The sequence below is a fragment of the Neolamprologus multifasciatus genome, chromosome 9 (genome assembly GCF_963576455.1).
Source record: "Neolamprologus multifasciatus chromosome 9, fNeoMul1.2, whole genome shotgun sequence".
NCBI classification, from domain to species: domain Eukaryota; kingdom Metazoa; phylum Chordata; class Actinopteri; order Cichliformes; family Cichlidae; genus Neolamprologus; species Neolamprologus multifasciatus.
Genome location: NC_140447.1, coordinates 7,720,206 through 7,743,005, shown reverse-complemented (window position 1 = coordinate 7,743,005; position 22,800 = coordinate 7,720,206). Strand labels below are relative to the sequence as shown.

Genomic DNA, 22,800 nt, shown 5'->3' with positions numbered 1-22,800 from the left:
CAGTACAGCATTCAAGATGTTGCTAACTGGGAGCAGATGAGAGGAGGAGACACAACTGGAGCTATGTGTCCAGGATCCGTGGACAGACAAGCTCCCCAGAATGCCGTCTGTATCCTGTAAACTTCACTGAATCCTTGAAGAATCATTTTTGTTCGTTGTTTGTAGTTGGATATTATTAACACCAGGAGAACTGGATTTGAAGGTCCTGACCACTAACCACTGAAGTCTAATGATCTCTTTACTCAGAGCTTAAAGTCTTCTAAAAATTAGCATTCATATATCACAAATATATGCTCGGAAATACAGAAAAAAACCTTATAAACTAGCTTTCAAGATGTTCAAACTTATTTATAGGACATAAAAAATAGAATAATAACATAATTCCAATATGTTGTAGATAAAGCCTTTTAGATAAACTCTTGGTGTGCCAACCACCTGTTTAATCATGTTTCTTTGGCTTAGCTGTGATTCTCTTGGCTTAGAATAAGTCTTTGGAATGCAAAGCAATAATAAACATAATTGGCCTGTTGTAAAGTAAATGTAATGTATGTGTTACCTTATTATCCATCAACATAAGTATTGCTTTTGATTAAAACCATCATTATTAACAAAATATGTAAAGAAAATCCGTTTTACAGGCTGTTTTGCTCTGGCTGAAACATCTATGCAGGAAAATCCTGTATAATCAATAGAAGCAATCCAAAAGTTGGAAAGTTCAAGGGAGGGTGAACTTGTTACTACTGTCACAACAACAACTCAAATGTTACTACTCAGTCAAACTAACAAAGCTTCAATTAGCTATTAGCATGGCTCAACTTGCTGCTGGTTACTAAATGTTCATATACAACAGCATTATACCTCCCTGCAGTGGTCAAATTCTTCAGTCTGATAAAAACGTGAGCTTTTCTCAGCAATGTGAAACAATTGTTTTGCATTTCCTCATGACACCCTATGTGGAGGGACTGAGAGGTCAGAGCATAGAAGTTTGAAACTTGTACGTGTGAATCCTCCCATAACCCTATAGTGATAATTCCCAGAAACATTTTTCCAACTCTAAACTAACCCAGTGGAGACCAGATGATTAAACACTGACTCATATTCCAAGAGGAGAACATATTTAATTCTATGATTTCTCCTTTCATTCTCGTCTCTCCTCCCTGAAATGCTTTCTCTCTAAATCCTCTTGTCTAGACTCCTTTCAAATGCCATTAATCCTTTCTATATGCTTGTTTGCTCATCTTCAGTTTATCTTTCATGCATTCCCCTCCCCCACAAAATATTCATTCTGTTCATTTCTCAGAACAGGGCTAACAATGTGTTCCTGGTTTTTGTCTGCTTTGTACATAAATATACATATTGCATTATATTGTATGTCTGGGTTTGCTGTCATTATGGTATTGAAATATTCTCTTGGAACGCTAAAACACAAAACTGTTTGCAGATGAGAACAATAAAGCAAAAGGGATGGAAATGGGATCCCAAACCTGTGCTTGATAATAAACATGAGGTTAGTCTCAGCGTATCTAGACATGGAATGAGAGTTTGCCTTTACAGTTTATTCAAATATTTGATGAGATCAGTAATGTTACATATACATAAGTAGATATAAATAAATGAGACTTAATAACACAGTGAAGCAGTGCAATGTTCACAGCTGAATAAAATATCATATTTATAGATGAAAGCGTCTAACTTTGAGGCCACCATCTTTTGTTTTTCTTTATTACCCTTTTTTTTTTTTTTTTTTTTTTTTTTTTTTACCAGAAAACCAGTTTAATTTGGAGCTGTATCAACTTCACTGAGCTTTCCCAAAACATCCTGTGGTAAAAGCCAGCCTGCAGGGTGACAGCAAATCTGGGGAAAGGTTTTAGTTTGAGGCTGGACACGTGTAGGGTTGCGGCTCTCTTTATGGTGTTGGACTGTCAGTCACAGCACCTGATCCAGGACGAAAAAACATAAGGGTCAGCCAGGCGTCTATCACTCTCTCAGCAGGGTACGACAGCCATGTGCAGCAGTAGTCCCCAGAATCAATAAATATCTGTTTTGACAGTTGATTGAGCACTTTTTTGGATGCTGTTTACATTCCATTTCCATTGGTATTTGAATGTCATTATCCAATTTCAACCTGCACAGATAAATCAAACTCGTACACAATTTGAACCTTAAGGAAAAAAAAAAACAAATCCAGTTCATAAATTGTGGTATCACTACTTTCGTAAACATTATCGAGTACCACAGAACAACAATGTGGTTCCTCCACTAATCTGCTGATTGTTGTTTTCTTAGAACTCTATCCACTAGGCCTAATGTACTGCCCTTTAACTGTCTTCTCGTCGATTGCCACTTCCCTAAATCTGGTATTGCTCCACATTGCCACATCCTCCCCTAAGGCTGTGCCTAACAACCCGTAACAGAGCCACAGCTAATTCCTTGTAAAAACTTTCTGGGAAGTAGCAAAAACAGCTGTATGCTAATAGATAGCATATGGTACATGCCCTGTATGGTGACCATTGACATGGAGTACAGCTACACAGGTACAAATGTTTCTCTCACTTACACACATGCACACACGTCTCTGCATGGAGGCTTCCTCACTTGGTTGATATGAGTCAGTGGGTCTTGTTATGCCTCAGTGTTGGTGGATTAGCCATCTAATCAAATCTAGAGTTATGCCCTTGGAAAGTTCCTGGAGCTGAAGAGGAAAGGAGAAGGGTGGGGAGAAGGAAAGAAAGATGAAGGGAAGCAAAACCATCCTTGTTTTCCAGGCATCCCTGTCTTTCTCAGTTCATGTTTGTATTCATTAGGCATAATAGGGATCCTAGAAAAACAGATCACTGATCTTGACTAAATAAACCTGCCCATACATTCCTGGCACCGGCCTCTCATTAAAGCCCCAGCTCTGTCCGCAGCCCGCCTCGTTTTTAAGCTACAGGATATGGATTGGTGCAAGGTAACTGTTTTTCTCTAAGCAGGGAGGCACCCTGCCGTTAGGCTCTGCCTCGGAGGCACTGCTGTAGGCCAACTGGGATACACACATCCTCACTGAGCCTTGAACTTTAGCATGTGCCCATTTGAGTCAAACCCATTCTACTAAAATGCATACACAACCCCAAGTCCACACACGATGGCGGAAACAGCAAGTCGTGATAATTGGCACTTTCATCACTGTCAATATTAGTCTTGCTGGGGGGGGGGCTAATATAGGTGAAAGTTGTTTTCGCATGTGCAAATCATAAAAAGACAAAATTTGAGGCAGAGAGGGAAAGAGAATGAAAGAAAGAGAGTGGGGAGTGTTAAAGAGCCTGATTTATATCCCCATCCTAGAAATGCATCATTTCAGCTATAATTAAGAGTGATACAGTTACAATCGCACAGAGACGCCATTCAAAGGCAGCAGCCATCTGCTTATGTTTTACACCCACATCCCTGTGATTTACACTGAGGCTGGCTGATACAGTATCAAGTGCCCAGGAAGACAGATGGATAAGAAAGAGAGTAAAGCTTAAATGACCTTTTAGTTAATACTCACAAAATCTGCCTTCATGCCTTGGAGTATGTAACAGTCCCTCCCTCTAAACAAAGATGCCTAAGGTAATTTATTGTTGACCCAGTGCCATCAAAATGGCAGGAGTGTGTAGCTTGGCACTGATAAACTTGTACCAAAACACAAGAGTAAAGGTTTGTGAACACATGCAAATGCTGATAGCTCAACATGTATGGGACAGTAGTTACAGGGAGTCCCTGAGGGCTTCTGACACCTTTTTCCCCTGGTATTTGCAGTGCCAAAAGGTACGCCGACATAAAAAATAATACTCTGCTGGTGGTTTCTTTGTATAAACTGCTTGAACTTCTTGAATCTCACTTTAAAAGGTAGCATGTTTCCACTTGTAGCATCATAGAGCAATACCTCCATAAACAGGTTCTTTTATGTGTTGGATGTCTTCTAAGAAGTGTTTCAGTGGTGTCTCGCAGCCAGGAAATCTTTAAAAATGGTTGGTTGTCATCCTAGTTCAGAGATAAAATGCCACTCCTCCCCAGGTTGTCTCCTTTGGCTCGTGCTGCTAAACTGTCTGCCAAAATGCACTGGCCAGCAATGGAGGAAGCAGTAGCAGAATATTTTCCATTGTTTGGTGGGGAATTGTTTGGCTGACCCCGTTCTGCACTGGAGCTGAAGGCAGCTCGACAGTGTTTGGAGGTGGTGGGAGAAAAGAATGACAGCAAGTGAGCAGAGAAAATAAATAGACAGAGTGGAAACAAGTAAATACTTATAGGGCTCTTCCTGAATAGATAAAGCTAGAGCTGGAGATTTGCCACTGCAGAGGTGCCACTGTTTCTCTCTTGAAACAAAAAGCCACAGCAGGTAGTCCGAACATCACAATAGATGTTTGAAGCTATCATGTTTTTGTTATTGCCCATCTTGCAATTTTCTGATGTGAGCAGGAAATCTTATCTTATTGGGTTTTGTTTAAAAAGAACTCAACCAGGCTGAAAAGCACCATGCTATCCCCTCTGGCTAAATGTTTCAAGTTCGGTCCACCAGTACACACATCCAGCAATGTCACCATATAATATTAGATCAGTCATTAATACCCCGAGGCTATAATTGTGTACACATCTACGCATCCGCTGGGTTTTATTTCTCTTTGGAAACTCCCCCTCGTAAACTACCTGAATACAGATTCTACTGTTTATATACGGTCTATGCTGCCAATCCATACAGATAATGGCTCAGCTGATACCAAACTTGTCTGTCTCATATACAGTGCAGTCAGATTCATGCCATCAAATCTTGGTGACTGCAATGGAGTATTAAGCCACAGTAAGAAAAAAAATCCATCTTCCATCCATCTTCTTCCGCATTATCCAGGGCCGGGTCGCGGGGGCAGCAGCCTAAGCAGAGAAGCCCAGACCTCCCTCTCCCCAGCCACCTCCTTTAGCTTATCCGGGAGAACACCAAGGCGTTTGCAGGCCAGCCGAGAGATATAATCTCTCCAGGGTCTCTCTCCTGGGTCTACCCCGGGGCCTCCTCCTGATGGGACATGCCCGGAACACCTCACCCAGGAGGCGCCCAGGAGGCATCCTTGTCAGATGCCCGAACCACCTCTGCTGGCTCCGTTTGATGTGGAGGAGGAGCGGCTCTACTCTGAGCCCCTCCCAGATGGCTGAACTTCTCACCCTATCTCTAAGGGAGAGGCCAGCCACCCTTCAGAGGAAGCTCATTTCCGCCACTTGTATCCGCGATCTCGTTCTTTCGGTCACTACCCACAGCTCGTGGCCATAGGTGAGGGTAGGGATGTAGATCGACCAGTAAATTGAGAGCTTCGCTTTTATACTCAGCTCTCTCTTTACCACGACGGACCGGTGCAGCGTCCTCATCACTGCGGCCGCAGCACCAATCTGTCTGTTGATCTCCGGCTCCCTTCTCCCATCACTCACAAACAAGACCCCGAGATACTTGAACTCATCCACTTGGGGCAGGAACTCATCCCCGACCCGGAGTGGGCACTCCACCCTTTTCCGGCTGAGAACCATGGCCTCAGATTTGGAGGTGCTGATACTCATTTCCACTGCTTCACACTCGGCTGCGAACCGTTCGAGTGTGAGCTGGAGGCCATCACCCGATGAAGCCAACAGAACCACATCATCCGCGAAAAGCAGAAATGAGATTCTGAGGCCACCAAAGCAAAAGCCCTTTGCTTTGGTGGAACCAGTCGCTCCAGGAGACTGGTTCTAGATATAGTCGAGGTGAGCCCGACTATATCTAGCCAGTACCTCCCAACCTCACGCACTAACTCAGGCTCCTTCCCCACCAGAGAGGTGACATTCCATGTCCCAATTGCCAGTCTTGGTAGCCGGGGATCAGTCTGCTAGGGCCTCCGCTTCTGGCCGCTGCCCGGCACACAATGCACCCGACCCCTACGGCGCGTCCTGCAGGTGGTGGACCTGCGGGAGGATGGGCCCATGTCCCCTTTTCAGGCTGTGACCATCAGGGCCCCATGGACTAAGGCCCGGCCACCAGACGCTCGCCCTCAGGCACCCTCCCTGGGCCTGGCTCCAGAGCGGGGCCCCGGTAACCCTATCCCAGACAGGGTAAACTGTTCCCTCGATGTTTTCCTCATAAGGGTCTTCTGAATCGCTCTTTGTCTGGTCCCTCACCCAGGACCAGTTTGCCATGGGAGACCCTACCAGCAAAAGCTGATGCAAAAGCCCTCAGACAACATAGCCCCTGGAGTTGTCATTTAATTTCAGTAGTTGTTCAGAGTTACGTTCTAAAGTATGTGATAGGTGAAATCTGCGAAGTAGCCAACTTTATTTTTTACAATTATTATAGATGTTTTAAGGCTGTAAAACCCCTCACTACACACTTTTCTCAGACAGGCACGAACATTTCACACTTTTCTCTCTTGTTTGAACACTCTCAAAGTTCAAACCTTTGTAGAAAAATAAGTCCAGTATTATAGAATGAAACCAAAGGCACCCGTGGATGCCTTTGACGATGCAAAACGTTTCCGTGACATCGTTGTGTTTGTTGGGGAGAAAACTTACAAACTTACAGTATAGCCCTTTATGTAAATTTGACAATCTGAACGCATTCTGTACTGTACAGGAGACACGGCATGAGATTGATTGGTCTACAGCCAATCAGGACGCAAAACACTATGCGCTGTTTAAAAAAAAGCATGCAAAATTACATGGAAAAATATCCACGAAATGCTGAGGCCACGAAAGGTGAACCGTGTTATAGAGAAGGACCACTGTACTTACTCTAAAATAAAAAGCTTTTTTTTTTCTTTCCGAAATAAGTCCATTTTGGTTTTCTCCAAAAACTAAGGTTGGAATAAGAACTTAGGGTTTGGACTGTGATTGATGATGACGTTTTAGTCTTAACTAATGAGCAAATGTTATTAGTGGCCATCACAAAAATGACCCACTAGCCATCCAAAAGGTTGCAGATGGCTGGACAATTGCACCCATTGTATGTGCAATGTGAAAATCATAATGATTTTCAGTCAGATAGATATATAAAAAATATCAACTTCCATTGGTCACATAAACTGAAAGGACACGCTGGTATCTGATGGTTAAAAAACTATGAAAACCTTGTGTGAGTACACCTGGTCCCTTCTCCAGTCTTCTCCTTTCCTCATCTTGTCAGATGAGGTCGCCAAGCTCTTTGAGCAATGACTTTCACAAGCACCTTGTTTTGATGGATTGACCTTTTCCCATGACAAATACCTTCACTGTAAGCATAATTAAAATAAAAAACCACAGAATTTCTGACACAAGCATGCTTCATGGCGAGACCACTAATGCTTGGCCAATGCACTTCATTTTGGGGTTGACAAAGACAAAGATGTCCACGTGTAGGAAAGTAGGAGAGCAAAGTAATGATAAATTCTAACTATTTGCCTCTGAAATCGGGGCTGTGTGTCCACAATATGTATGTGTGTGTGTTGACTGGTGATGAACAACATGTGTGTCTGTACCTCTAGCACCTGTCAGTTCATATGCTCCAAACTTGTGTCTTTGAACAGATTAATGTAGTTGTTCTTAATGTCGTTACTTAATGTGTTTGGAGAATTTAGGAAATGAATCATAATTACCAGCTCAGACATTGAAAAATCCATGTTTGGGAACCACCATCTCTTGAATCCCTGCTGTTTGACACTGATAGGTATTGAATATTTGCATGTACTGTAAGTGTGTGTGTGTGTGCTATGTTGGGGGAGAACTAGAGAGCTGTTGTTTCTGGCAGAGCCCAAACAAGCATGACGACAGCGGATTAAAAACGGAGCCTGTCCAACTCTGCTTCTATCCTGCCGTCGTGAAGGCAGCTCTGTCTGGCTGAGACACCTGGAGGCCCTGATGGATGGCCCCAGTTATGCATTAGAAAATAAAAATGTGTAAATTTATTTTGTAGCTGTCTGCATCTGGCTAACGAGGTCAGCAACGGCAGCCAAGAAAACGAGACAAGGCCTGGATCTAACAGGCGTGTTATTTTGTGTACAGCACGATGATTGTAACGCTTTAATGTGGCTGCTGTGCAAACAGCAGAGATCCAGAGCCAGAATTGCCAAATGCTTTGCTGTTTTTTGGATGGAATAATACAATCCTCCACAAAGAGAATATGTGGTTTTAGTTTGTTAAAATCTGCTCAGTACAAAATAAGCAAATCCAGCCATGAAGAACAGAAGCAAAACTCACCTTTACATGTGGGTTTGCCAGCAGTTTAAGAAGCTCTTTGACATCCTGACTGGCTGATTTGCCTTCCAGCTCATCAGACACCTGAAAAAAGTCAAGGACACAATGTTCACACAAATGTGCTCAGACCATTAAGCATGCTTCTCTTTTTCAGGAGTGCATGTAAAGGGGTGAGAACATGTGAGAAGACAATCTTTGCTTAACTTTGGAAAATATCCCAACCCGATTCTCTCAAAATCATTTGGAGTTCAAATGATTCTAAATCACCTTTTATGAATCAGGAGAGGAAGGTTTGATCAAACATCAGATTATACCCTCTGAAAGTAAAAGTTTTCTAAAAAAGTACAGCTTGATGCTCAAGAGTACTGCCTGTGCTAGTAGTTTTAGGTGTAACAGACAGGAAAGGTTATGTTGTCTTAAATTAGGTACATCACAGTGGGAGTTCTAGGCCACACTTTGTCATGTGGCCTAGAACCCCCACCTACTGGCACCTGCCATTTGATAAATCTTCTATTGTACCAGATCATTTTTCAACGAGAATCTCAAGAACTAAAGAAAACAGTCGGTTAAACCTGGAAACAATGGGAGCTCTGAGAGCTTCACTGATCACTGGGCCTGAGCTGAACTACATTATGATGAATGAGTGGTAGCTCTGAGACAAGTGACTCTGCTTCTTAAGCCCAGGCCACGCTCCTCCATCTGTGCTCTGATTTATGGAAGATCCTCCTGGACGTGGTTGGAGTGTGGAAAGGAGCAGCAAGCCGTCCCACACAAAGATCTGTCTGTGCTGAACTGGGATCAGGAGCGACTAAACAAAGAGAGCTGGGAGCAGTCACAGACAGAGGTTTATGCATATGAGTGTAGGCTGAAGGGAAAGTTAGCAGTTATGCCTTAATGACACATATGCACAAACATATTTCTTCTCTTGAGTGTGGTGAGATAACATTAAATAGCACTGCTTTGTGTGCTTTGCTTTCACTTTAGCTAATTCAAGAAGCAATATTTGAAGAATGGAAATACAGAGCTGAAGTGATTAGTCATCAAATTAGTCATCAGCTACTTTAATGAAGTACCGTATTTTTCGTACCATAAGGCGCACCTGATTATAAGGCGCACTGTCAATGAACAGGTCTGTTTTCATACATAAGGTGCACCGGATATTATTATAAGGCGCATTAAGCAAAACAAAACAGTCAGATAAGTCAAACTTTACTCAACTCATTCTTCTTGCTTCCTCCACTTCGGTACCATCGATTCATTGATGATGAATTCTCTCGCAGCCGCTCTATTCCCGTGTTGTTGCAGTATATTAATGAATAACCTGGTATTGTGGATGGATTATCTCAGTTGTTCTCCTGATTGACGTTTGGTCCGTTTACAGCATCCTGCGTTGCGATTGCATTTGTCTCTAACCATCAGGAACCTTCACGTTAACTTTTATCGTGTGTGAAAAAGTTAGCGTTCATCCTCCAGCTTTATGTGTTTATGTTATGCTAACATAGCTGTGTCAGTAGCGATCACGTAGCAAATCATTAGGGGTGTCCAAATTCAGAGACTGCATCCTCCTGAGGACGCCTTCGCGGTCTACGTGGGCCAGGTCCTCTGAAGACCGGGGAGGCCAGAAGTGAGCAGATGTTAAATTGGAAGTTACTCAAAAATTACTTTTTTTGTTTTTGTTTTTTATTTTAATTGAAATCCTATATTATCTGATGAATTATTGGAAACATGTTTATCGAAAACAATGAAACAGCAGCATACTGGAATTTTGAATTATAAAAATTACAGTAAACAGTACCTTATTAATCAACATTCAGCAGTTAAATACACTTGTGTTTTCTTCCTCCAATAGACAAAACATTATTTGAAAAGTTTGTCCTGAAATGGTTACACAACTTACCAAGAATGTGTTCCTCCTGTGCTTTCACACTTCTGTCCAATTTCTCTAAAACGGCTCGATCTGGGAGACGTGATTGTCTTCCTTCATTTGAAACCGACTCTTTTGCTGTGGGATGAACTGCTGACCAACTAATTCTTCATCCTTTCTTACTTGTGATAGGCTGTAATCCTTGTACAAATGAAGGGCTTAGAATTAATTAACAAAAGCTGGGTCACCTGTAAGGATTATTTTCATTAGCTTTCATGGCTTAATTTACTTCCATTACTACAGGAAAGCTGGAAGTTAATCAACCTTTTAGTTCCTGAAAATACCTTGGGTAGTTTACCTCTTGAGTTGGTGCCATATAAAGTTTTTTGACTTCAATAAAAGCTCAAGGATGTAACGTACTCTACGTAATATTACATTTCATTCATACAATTCATTTTGTATATGTCCTGTAAAGCACTGCTTCTACTTCTGCCTCATCTATATCCTAAATATCTGTTTATTTAGGATACAGGGTCCCTTCTCTCTTTCCCTGTGTGAGGTTTCTCTCTGGTTGTCCTCACCAGTTTTCCACTAAAAGCTTAGAAACTTGGAAGCTTCCAGTTTGGATTCAGGAGACAGACACTATCTCTACTTTTAAGATTAGGCTTAAAACTCTCCTTTTTGCTAAAGCATATAGTTAGGGCTGGACCAGGTGACCCTGAATCCTCCCTTAGTTATGCTGCAATAGATGTAGGCTGCCGGGGGATTCCCATGATGCATTGAGTTTTTCCTTTCCAGTCACCTTTCTCACTCACTATGTGTTAATAGACCTCTCTGCATTGAATCATATCTGTTTTTAACCTCTGTCTCTCTTCCACAGCATGTCTTTATCCTGTCTTCCTTCTCTCACCCCAACCGGTCGCAGCAGATGGCCCCGCCCCTCCCTGAGCCTGGTTCTGCCAGAGGTTTCTTCCTGTTAAAAGGGAGTTTTTCCTTCCCACTGTCGCCAAAGTGCTTGCTCATAGGGGGTCATATGATTGTTGGGTTTTTCTCTGTATCTATGAAGCGCCTTGAGGCGACTTTTGTTGTGATTTGGCGCTATATAAATAAAATTGAATTGAATTGAATTGAAATTTTAGGTGTAATTTAAAAAATAAGTGTGAATTTGTGATGTTTGTTGACCATGACAATGTTAGGTTAAATAACTATAACTAACTAGGCTTTACCAGACATATAAGGAAAACTGTTACCCAAGAGTAAATGAAATCAACTTAATGGCTGGCTGCTCCAAGTTTATTGAGAGTTTCGCCATGGAGCAGTAACAAAGTGTTGCTCACATTGCTCATTTTGGTGTCTATGCTGTCATCACATACAGATAAACTGAACATGGACATCTCCCAAAAAAATCAGTAACTCCTTCATGTGTGGCGTTCTGTGAGATGATGATAGAGTTTGGAAAAACCCAGAGTTTGTCTGATTAAAGATCCCTGCAGTGTGGGTATAAGGAAACAGAGGTGAGGCAGAGGTAAATGCAGGGGTCTGAAGGTTAGGCTGGGGTTTGGGAGGATGCTATGTCCCTCTGACTATAGCAAAATGTGCTAAGGAGGCATTGGGGTCTTTTCATTATTTCCATTAGTTCTGATCCACCCTCAAGGGTCCAAAAGATGTCAAGAATTAATAGCCACAGTGGTCAAGGTTACTCTTGCGATAATTCACTCAACCCTGCATCATTTCACTTTATCAAATGTTCAAAATATTTAACAAAAAGAAAGAAAGAAAGAAAGAAAGAAAGAAAGAAAGAAAGAAAGAAAGAAAGAAAGAAAGAAAGAAAGAAAGAAAGAAAGAAAGAAAGAAAGATCTCAATAGAATAAAGGAGACTAAAAGTAAGATATGGGACTGAAGGAGAGAAGAAAACCTAGATAGATGGGGTGATACATACCATATACTCCACATTGTTTCAAGTGAAGGAGGCATAAAAAGTCAGAAACCTGTACATTTCCAGTTCTCCTAATAAGATGTCCCATAACTCAGCATGAAGAGCAGATTGGGCATGTTTGACAACACATTCCTCGGTCTACCTTTACACTCCCCTGATGGAATCACATTTTCCAACCCTCAGACCTTCACAGGGAGCAAGGCAGGGGGCAAACAATAATACTGGTCTCCTCTGAGACTGTGTGCACTTCATTTGTTAAATATCAAAGCAGATACTGCGGTATTTAGATATGTTTGATCCCAACAACTCTCCCATTACCTACAATGGCTAAAGGTTTATTACTTTAATATATATCTGCCAAGGTAGGTAGGTCTTCCAGGTATCTTGTATTAAAATTTATTAAAACTGCTAACCTTTTAATATTGAATGCCAGGCTGCGTCATTCATTTCCTATGATGAATAAAATGCACATTGGCTGTATTTATTCAGCAACTGATCAATAATATACTGGTTGACTGCAATCAGCGTTTAACATGAAGTCCTTCCAATGCACCATTTTGATTCGATTTTACAGTCATGCACTGAGATGTTTTCCTATTATTATATTTTATGGGTTTCAATAAACATTTTAAAGTCTCATGCTCTAAATACTGGCTTTCACACTCCTAGAAAAATAAAATTAAAAAGGAAAATATTAATATGTAATTCTTTCTCATGCAAATAATCAAATTTAAAGAGACTCTACATAGGAATAAAAAGGTTTGTAATGACGTGTTCGATACAAATTTACTATTAGTGAGGGCATTCTAAAAATATGCTTAGTATGTCACCGTAGCTAAATAGAACTCTGTAAGGTTTTGTATTTTAATCAGCAATAGTGATCATAGAATACTGATCCAATCTTCTGCAGGATCAGTAGGTCCTGGCATTCATGTCTATCTACACTATACTGCCAAATGTATTTGCTCATCTACCATATGAGCTTGAGTGACATCCCGTTCTAAAGCCATAGTGTTTAATACAATGTTGCCCACCCAACCCAATTTGCAACAATATATCAACTCTTCTTTGAAGGCTTTCCACGAGGTTTAGGGGTGTGTTTATCATAATTTTTGACCATTATTCCAGAAGCAGATTTGTGAGGTCAGAAACTGATGTTGAACAGGAAGGTCTTACTCACAGTCTCTGCTCTAATTCATCCCAAGTGTGTTGTATTCGTGGTGAGGTCTGGACTCCGTACAGGCCAGTCCAGTTCTTCCACACCAAACTCTCTCATCCATGTCTTAATGGACCTTTTTTTGTGCACTGGTGTACAGTCATGTTCCAACATGACAACATGTTCCCATAAATTTGGTAGCATGAAATTGTCCAAAATGTATTAAGCATTAATAATTCCTTTTACAGGAACTAATGTGCAAAACACAACTTCTGGAAACAGCGCCATGCATAACCCTCCCTTCAACAAGCATTACACTTGGCACAGTGGAGCGGAGACAAGTACCGTTCTCCTGGCAACCTCAGAAACCAGACCCAAAAGCCTGGTTCATCACTTCAGAGAACACATCTCCACTGCTCCAGAGTAAAGTGGTTGCATGTTTTATACCACCGCATCTAATGCTTTGCATTGCACTTGGTGATATATGGCTTGGATTCAGCTGTTTAGCCATGGAAACCCATTCCACTAAGCTCATAGAAACTCATCTCCAACTAGACCTCGTTGCAACGTTCAGCATTCGTAGACCACAATATCTTACTACATAAATTAAAAGACGCCATAGGTAAATATATTTTGCTGCAGTGGTTTGAGTCTAGATGCCATTTCTTTCATGAGTCCTCTTCACACACAAAGTTTAATTAAGGAGTTCTACAGGGCTCTGTGCTGGGACCAGTTCTATTTACATTACACATGCTTTCCTTAGGCAGTATTAGAAAGCATACATTTTCACTGCTATGCAGATGATACCCAGTTTTATTTACTCATGACACTTTTTCAGTGGGAGAAACATTTCATCACTCATCCAAGTGGCTTCTTCAGTCTCAGCTAACTGCAAGTTTCCCCAACCTGATCAGTGACCACTGGTCATTGGTCTTTGATCACAACAGATAGGTGCTCCTCTCTGAGCCTGGTTGTGATGGTGTTTTCTTCTTATTAAAAGGGAGTTTTTCCTTCCTGCTATTGCCTGATTGGAGTTTTCACTCTAGGGTCTCTGCCTTACAGTATAAACTACCATCAGGTGACTATTGTTATTATTTGCTGCTATCTAAATAAAACTGAAGTGGTTTGAATTTGAATTGAGTGGATTAAGTTGAATGTGGATTTTCGTTTTGGTGCATATCATAAACCTTGTGGCAGACACTGCTGTTTTTATTATTTTGGGGGGAGAGCTTTTTCTGGCTTTTTTTTTTTTTTGATAGGGTACAGAAAAGAGTGACAGAAAAACAGAGGGAGAGAGAGCGTAAGAAATACAGGCAAAGGGCCACAGATTGGATTAGAACCCAGGCCGGCCGCTGTCAGCCATACAGCATATGGTTGCCTGCTCATTCCAATGAGCTAAACCGACACCTGACACTGCTGTTTGTAAAATTACCTTCAAACCCAGTTTACAATCCAATCAAGCATCTGCAGAATGCACCGCAACAAGTTCACTCGATGGACCCACATGGATCTGCTTCCAACATCCCTGTGGGAGACACCGTAGGACAATTCCAGCAATCCCATGTGTACACCCCAGGAGTCAGAGCTGGTTTTCAACATGAGGGGAATCTGCAATACTGAACATGCAGTTTTAGTAAAGGAAGAAAAGGTGAAAAAGCGATTAGATAGTTGGTCTCACAATATATTTAACTTTAGATATTATTGATTATTTTAATAATTATTTTTCTAAAATGTCAGAAAATATATGATCACTTCACACAGCTTCCTGATATTCAAGTTATTCCCCAGACAACAGTATAAACTGTTTGACTGTTTGATAATCTTTTCAGCTATGCATAATTATTATTGTTATTATCATTAATTATCTCAATAATCAATTCAATAATGATATCAGAGTGTTGACTGCTTTTTATCTGTCTGAATGAACAGTACAATCAGGTCACAGGCAGGTAGATTAATACTACAAAGAGCTTTTCATTCCTTCATTATTTATGTGTTGACAGTGTAAATATTACCTTGTCAACCTGTAAAAAAAGACCCTAGAATAATGGGTCTAGGGTCTGGTGATCATACAACATTAATTGCGGTTGTTCTCAAAGTGTGTTTTCACATTTGCATACTATACCTACCTAACGCTTCACAGTAAAAACTGACATGAAAGCCACTTGACACTGATGAACCCTTTCTCTGTTTGTATTTTTCCTATCTGACGCTGCAGGAATAAAATGCAGACCAATGCTCTCTGATGGCACCAAGTGGTCTGTCCAAGTAACAGCAGAGTTTGTATGAAGATGTTTGGAAGTCAGCCAGAAGAGGAAAAGGATTCTCCAAAAGGGCGAAGGATACAAGTCAGCCATAACAACCGTACAGTTCTAGATCAGTGGCCATCACTTGAACTATGCGTTGCCATTCAACGTACTGCTGATGTGTGTCTAGCTTTCATATTTGATAGTCTGATTGAATTGACAGATTGGAACATATATGTGCGAGGCTAATTTGCCCTTGTTGATTAAAGTAGTGTGATTTTTTTTTTATTCCATTATAAGGCAAGAGTACCTCTATGTCAGTTTTGATGAGGGCTTGAGAAAGACCGTGTGTGGAGCTGTGATTGTGTCTGTGCATACTCATGGAAGAGTGTGTGCAGTCACCAGCTGACGTGTCTTTATATGTATGTAATACAGTACTCTTCCCAGAGCCAAGTATTGATCATGTTTCAGGCGAGATTGGCCATGCTGGTTTCACTGGAGCGGTGGCAGTCACCTGCTGGGAGTTCTAGACAGTGCGGCCGGGGCCAGACGAGGGTTGAAGTGTCATTTTATGTTAGTCAATAAATTAAGCCTCCATTAACCGAAACCCAAGCCTGAGATGAATTTCATCTAACTGTAGATCTCTCCACTTGCACTTGAGTCCATAGCCACCACTTCAATAGCGTTCATTTGGAGCGGTGACACGAGTGAAAAACAATCTGCTTTCAAAATATACCACAATGCTCTGGGTTGAGCCGAGGAAGGGAGACTCGGGACTGCGGTGTGCTCTGAGATGCTTTGATACACCTTCTCTGAGCTTTACACTGATATCTGATAATCCCTGGGAGACGCTTTGCGGGGCATTTACCAGGAAGCATAAATTTGAAAGTCTGTAATTTGACAAAAAGAATGAGAAAGAAAATCTGTAAGGAAGATGTTGAGATGATGAGAGCTGGGGGTCTCTTCAACCATCTGTGGACTCTTGCCACAGCCTGGGGAGACAGAGGCAAGACTTAGGAAAGAGAAACATAAGTGATCCTTCTCTTCTGTTTTTAGGTTCTTGAATGCGCTGGAATTCTTGTTCTGGTGTTATCTGGTTAGCCATGTCCTTTGCCAGTACTAACAGCAGGGTAGAACAAACATGCAGAAGGAAAAGGAGCTATAAAATGTATTTTTGAGAATATTACACATTCAGACTCAACCATCCTGGTTCAGTTAAGGGTCTGGGGCGGTTTGGGACTTCTGTCTTCTCGACTCGTGTGTGTGAACTCTAAGGATGGAACGTTCTGACTCCTCCCATGATACTTGTAGCCTGTAAAGGTCAGGAAAACCGCTCTGGACCACATGATGGCCTTCCTCTCGTGACAGACTAAGGACACTTTGGGCTCTGCCCTCCTCGATCTTTTCCCCAACCAACTGCAAGAGTTTCAGCCCCCTTTCTCTCGTCTTTCCTTTGACTCAGTACTAATTAAGATGATGTATGGCTGCGGGTTCTTTAGAAGGGGTGGAATAGATGGAGGCACTTTGATTACAATAAACAGAGCTTGGGATATCAAACAAAACCACACACTAGTAAAAGTGCTTTTCCTCCTCTCGGCTCACCAGCCTGACTCTGGGGTTTACACAGGTGTGTGTGTGTGTGTGGGTGGGTGTGCATGCGTGCATGCATGTGTGTGTGCGTGAGAGAGAGAGAGAGAGAGAGAGGAGGAAACTTATGTTCACATATGGTGTTGAATAAATATTGCAGATGAACAATACAGTAACAAATGTCAAGACATTTGGTTAATAAATCAAGCTAAATATCTTTTGCAGCTTCACAAGAGCTGCAAGTCCAGTGGAAGAAAGGCCTCATCAGTGCTGCTGCTGGTACTGTTATTATTCATTTACTGACAGAAGTGACTCCTAACAGGCTAACTAATGAAGAGAGGCCGTATCCAATAGGTGACACTTCCTCTAGCTGGAGTTCATGTTCTTTCTGACTCGCGCTTACTCGCTCCATCTTAGTTTGCCTGCTGAAATAATCTGTCATAGCACACCCATCAATCCTCAGATTGCCTGTGACTGAGTCCTTCTATCCGGTCTGTGCCCAAAGAAAATGATCAGTCTGTCTTCGAAGAGCTGGATTTCCGATTTGGTGGTGTATGACTAGACATTTGGGCAGCAAAGGCGGTCGTGAGGGTAGGCGGTGAGTCCAGAGTAGGCAGAGGCTAGTGTTTGTATAACAGTGACCAAGTCTAGAAAACTAAGAGGTAAAAGAGGATAAACAGTCTGAAGCTACTTTACATTATAATGTACAATGTGTATTTATGACTGTTTAATGCTGGACTTATCTTGAATAAAGATTGGCTAATTGGTACAATTGTCTGAGGGAAGGTTTAACTACAGACACTGTTTTCCAGAGGGATCTCAGTTTGTTATGTTATGACTGACAACCCAACACAAAAGAAAGCTTTGTATTGAAAATGAATGCGAGAAAGATTGTGGCCCAAAAATTCGCAATTTGTTCATCGCAAATGCTTGTACTTTTGGTCAGTCTGGTGAAGCAATTTATGAAGATACTTTATGTTGCTTTAATCGATTCATTTGCCTCCCAGCCAATAAAAAGATCAATCAGTTTAAACAAGTTTTTTAAAACACTTACATCACGTGCCAGAGGTGCAGCTCCTTCCAGGACGGGGGCGGGCTTGCTCTCTTCATAGTGCTGCAGCCGTTCGTGGATCTGAAAGGACAGATTGTATTCATTATTAAGGCTGAGATAGTAGTGAGCACATGTGGAAGAAACCGTGTGCACGTCTCCAAACACACGTGTAAGAAAACATGTACAACCTTCATCAGCACCATTTTATACATACATAGAGTTCATCAAACCAGCAATCATGTCCTTAAATACCAACAGCACACACAAAGATCTTTCACTCCCTCGATCCACTAAGTATTTCAGTTAGCTTAGCCACTGTACAAACAATCCAGTTTTCCACCATGCATTCGATATGTCCCAGTGGCCCCGTGATGATTCCAAATCATTTCAACAGTCTGGTGAAATTGGCTAAACATTTCCTTATCAGCCTCAGCGCTGTGACTGCACAGTGTTGAGACAGAGCTGCGTCTCTGGAGAGTTGCTAAAATGGAAAGTAAGCCTGACTCGTGCGCTCACTTTCACTCATTTATATACGCAAAACCACTTCATCATATGTGGAGCAGAGATGGAATAATTTATAAACACACAAAGCACACGTTCACGCACACAACGTCAAAGGCACAGTTGCACACTTGTGGCTACGCACACACAGACTCACAAAAAACACTACAGATATCCCATTTGTGATTTAAAAGCAGCTGCGCAGGAATGCGTTGACAGCCTACAGGCTGCTGTCAGGTCCCATCAAGGAACAGACAGGGACAGCTTTCCTCCCAGCAGCCACTCCTGCGTCTCTCCTTCCTCAGGCCCAGCATGGTGAAGGGGATCTGGGCCACAGGTCTGACTGATAGCTGGGCCCCGAGCCTGGAGCTTCCAGCTGGATGTCCTAGAAAGCATTCCAGGAGGAAGGTGGAACAGAGGAGCCTCTGGCTGAGGAGAGAGTGACAGAGACGCTCTGGGCCACTTCTATATCTAAAGGGCCAAATCCACACATGCGGGAGTGCACACACACACACACACACACAAACACACACACACACAGATGGAGCAGTGACAACGTGTGACAGAAAATCACTCAGCAGGACAGAAAAAGACAAGTAAAGCAGTTTGTTTGCTGTCACACTGAACAGCTACAGATGCTTTGTGCAATTAAAACATCTGTTTTAGGAATGTTAGACATAGTTTTTACTCCTCGCAACACAAGTGATTATGTTTTAAAGCTAGATGGTAGCAGTACTGTAAATACGGAGGAAAGCAAGTCAGAGTCAGCTGAATGTTCTGACACAATCACAGGACGCTATTTGTCCTCAATGTTTTGGCCCTGGCAGAAGCTCTGATTAGCAACAACATGAGCAGCGTGTGTAGATGAGTTGATTTGAGTCTCTTCAAGCTGTCATCTGGCTTCGATAATCACCAGGGACCAGCACCAAAATCCAAAACATGATGTCATTCAAAAACATTACCCAAACACCAAATGTCACCCATCAAAATGCACTTTTATAACTTTCCAGTGAAGAAAACGCGACGCAACGACGTGTGAAATGTCTTTTCATCGTCTCTCCCCATCAAGATTCCAGTTTGAATCTTGGACTTAAACAGCTACAGCCATTTCAGCTGGACTTATCCACCCAGTCTGCCGAGATAAATCACAGCCTGTTAGGACTCTGTCTTGGCCAGCACAACAGTCATGTTTCAAGGTCAGCTTAGAAGTTCAAATCCTGCATAAAGCCGTTATTACTCGGCAATAAAACACAGTGCATTAGGCGTGTCGTGGAGGTAATCTGTTGAATGTTGCAGGGAGGGAGACGGTTGCTTTCGTACTTATTTTCTTACTTTTGTAAGAAAAAGCCTTGACTTGAAGACATAAGAACAAAACAGCTGAGACATGAAGTTAGACAAATGGTTGAAGAAAGGGCAAGCAATATACCAGAGGGACTTGAAATAGTGTGGTGATAATAAGAAAGATAAAACATAACTAAACTAGACCTCAGTGTTTGAGTGGTGCTGAGTTAAACTGCTGTCATAATGTTCCATGTTTTGTGCCATCAAGTGTAAGACTGCCACTCAAGGGCCAGTCTTAAAAATGTTTATCCTCATCTGTTTAACCTGAAGTCCCAATAACTCCACCCTCGTTCAGGATCCTCTGTCTGTTCTTCTGCAGTAGAAGGCCGTAAAAGGAAAGGCAGGCAGCTCAGGTTACTTCATCTGTCCTCATCATCTTTGTAAGAAAACAGATGAAATGAATGAGTGAGTCTGCCAGTGTCTTCGGCGCTTCCAACATACCACAATCCTTGTGACATCTGCTTAGGTAGTTGTTGCTCCGCCACCTCAACTTACTTACTTAGTGTGGAATTTCTCCTCTACTCGGTGAGTAAATGCAAGATTCAAATGCTTTTATTTACAGTTCAGGACACTTTCCAAGAGCCTGTCCATGACGCAGTAATGTCTTTTAAAGTCATTACTCGGATTTTTGCATAGCGCATTCTCTGTACCCGTGGTGAGGCAGCAGTGATGCTGGCAAATAGGAAAAGTGGCCTGTTGGAATTTCAAAAAAAGAAAAAAATATGGAAAAAAAAATAAAAATAGTGAGGGACAGTATGCCAGAGCAAAGGAGGGCTTAACTGAAACCAGAGCACAATCCAGGACATACAGTCCTATCTAAGCCTTGAGCTCTAAATCTTCTGTTTTTATAAATGAAATACAATTTCTATATTAAATAGGGAAAATGAGTCAAAAGGAAAATGCTCAGAATGCCTTAAGAAATAAGCAGAGATTGACCAACAAACGCCTTCATTCAGAATTTTTTTTAAAAATGCTACAGAAGGATTAGTGTGTCCTGTCCCGGTGAGGCCTCGGGTAAGTTGTGTTTGCTTCCACAAATGCACATCATCCTTTAAATACACATAATATGAAAAAATGAGGAAACAGACTAACAGAGGTAACTGATATCAAAAAATGACAACAAGGATGAAACAAAGACATAACATCTGTCTTCAGACAAGAGCCACTGCTGTGGCTCAGTGTCTGGGTGGCATGCTTTGGAGACCTTTCAAGTACCTGAAGTCACGAAATCTAGTATTTCAAACTCTAAATTCTTTCCTGATCACAGTGCACGCAACAGCTGGAAGAACGATGACTAATTCTGGCCCCAATTGTCGATGTGGAGATATAGTGGAGGAAAAAGGCATGTATTATGAACACTAATCCAGAGACTTTACAGCAAGTAAATTCTGGCAAAAAAAAATGGGGCTTGCAAGAGACCAAACACTTGATAGATGGAGAGGTGCGCTGATGGAAGGAGAAAGAGAGGTCTGGAGATCACAGGGCTGGATAGTGTTTCCCTGCAAGGAGGCTCAAGGCCTCTGGTTAATGTCCACTGCCCAGAATACATCATATCAGACCTGTTAAAGCTGACAGTCGTTCTCCCACTCCTGTTTCTATATATCTACCCACCAGAGTGGATCCAGTATCAAACCTCCATTAATCCACCCAGGTCTAAACTCTCGGTCAGATCCAGAACACCTTGTCAAGGCACCCTGGCCTGGTCTACTGGACCAAGTTAGGGAGGCAGGAGGTGGAGGCAGCGAGTGGAGGATCATAGACAGACTGGAACAGCTGTGAGGTGATATGTTTGCTTAAGAAGAAAAGGGGGAAAATTGAAATTTGCTTTTTCTCCTGTCACAGTGGGTCAGATTACAGAATTTTGGCTTTTGCCCCAGCATAATGGCATCAGGTCCTAAATGCTGTGAACAGTCTTGCAGATGACACTACCATTCTCTGTCTTTTGAGAGTGAAACAGTATTCTAGTAGACCGACTAGTCTTGCTAAATTATGTTTAAGCAGATGAAAAGCACTTTCAACCTGGTATCAGTGAGAAGATATAAAAATGTTACAGCATGAGGCAGCACTGTGATTAGTACTTAAAGCCATTCAAAAATACCTCCTTCTCAGGACACTTTTCTGTGGTGGCTGATCTACTAAATCTTTTTTGTGTGTGTGCTTCTGTTCCATCCTTAAATTAAGGAGACCATGCTGGTCTGGTGTGGAGACCAGGTGTGTTTATTAATGAAGCCTGTACAGGACAGAGAGGGACTAAAGGAAGAGGACAGGAGGAGGCAGCTTGAAGGAAGAGAAGGCTCAACTCTGTGCTCGAGTCAGGGCTCGTGAGAACACGGCACATAACAGCAAAACCTGCGCCACCACCACCGACAAAAGTGGTTGACAATGCATTATGATGGTTACTGGGTGACGGGCCCTTGCCCAGCCCTGTGAGTAGGGATGGGTACCGGTATCCGGTGCCATGATGGCACCGGTTCTGACATAAACGGTAGTAACCAGACCAAAAAGCAGCGCACATTTCGGTGCTTTATTTCGGTGCTTTTTTTTCCTGAGCTGTGATACACTTTCTTCTTCCTTACATTTGTTTTGGCGGTTGGCAAACAACTGAAAGGTGCATTACCGCCACCAACTGGTATGGAATGATACACTTTAGATTCTAGCCAATCATTTTATGTTTCTGAGGATAGTAGGCGGGTCCAGGTACGTATGTTCTTTTAGAGCAGAGCTACAGATTAAAAATGCCCAAAGCAAAGCGGTCAAAGTCTGGCTGTACTTCACAGCAAAATATGCAAACTCAGCAGCCTGCAACAAGTGCTTTAAGCTTATACTGTGATACTGTCAAAGGAAGTAACACCTCAAATCCGATGAAACACCTGGTGATGCATAGCGGGGGGGTTTTAAAGCCGAGAAATGCGCCGT

General features: G+C 42.1%; 1 long non-coding RNA gene across 1 annotated transcript; it reads right to left on the bottom strand.

The window, feature by feature from the left end:
- Positions 1 to 7,921: 7,921 nt before the first annotated feature.
- LOC146510963 (uncharacterized) lies at positions 7,922 to 21,921 on the bottom strand. The gene is made up of 2 exons (XR_014876220.1): positions 18,046 to 21,921; positions 7,922 to 8,286 (listed from the first exon to the last, which is right to left on the bottom strand). It is a non-coding gene; the product is annotated as an uncharacterized LOC146510963 (long non-coding RNA).
- Between the last annotated feature and the right edge of the window lie 879 nt (positions 21,922 to 22,800).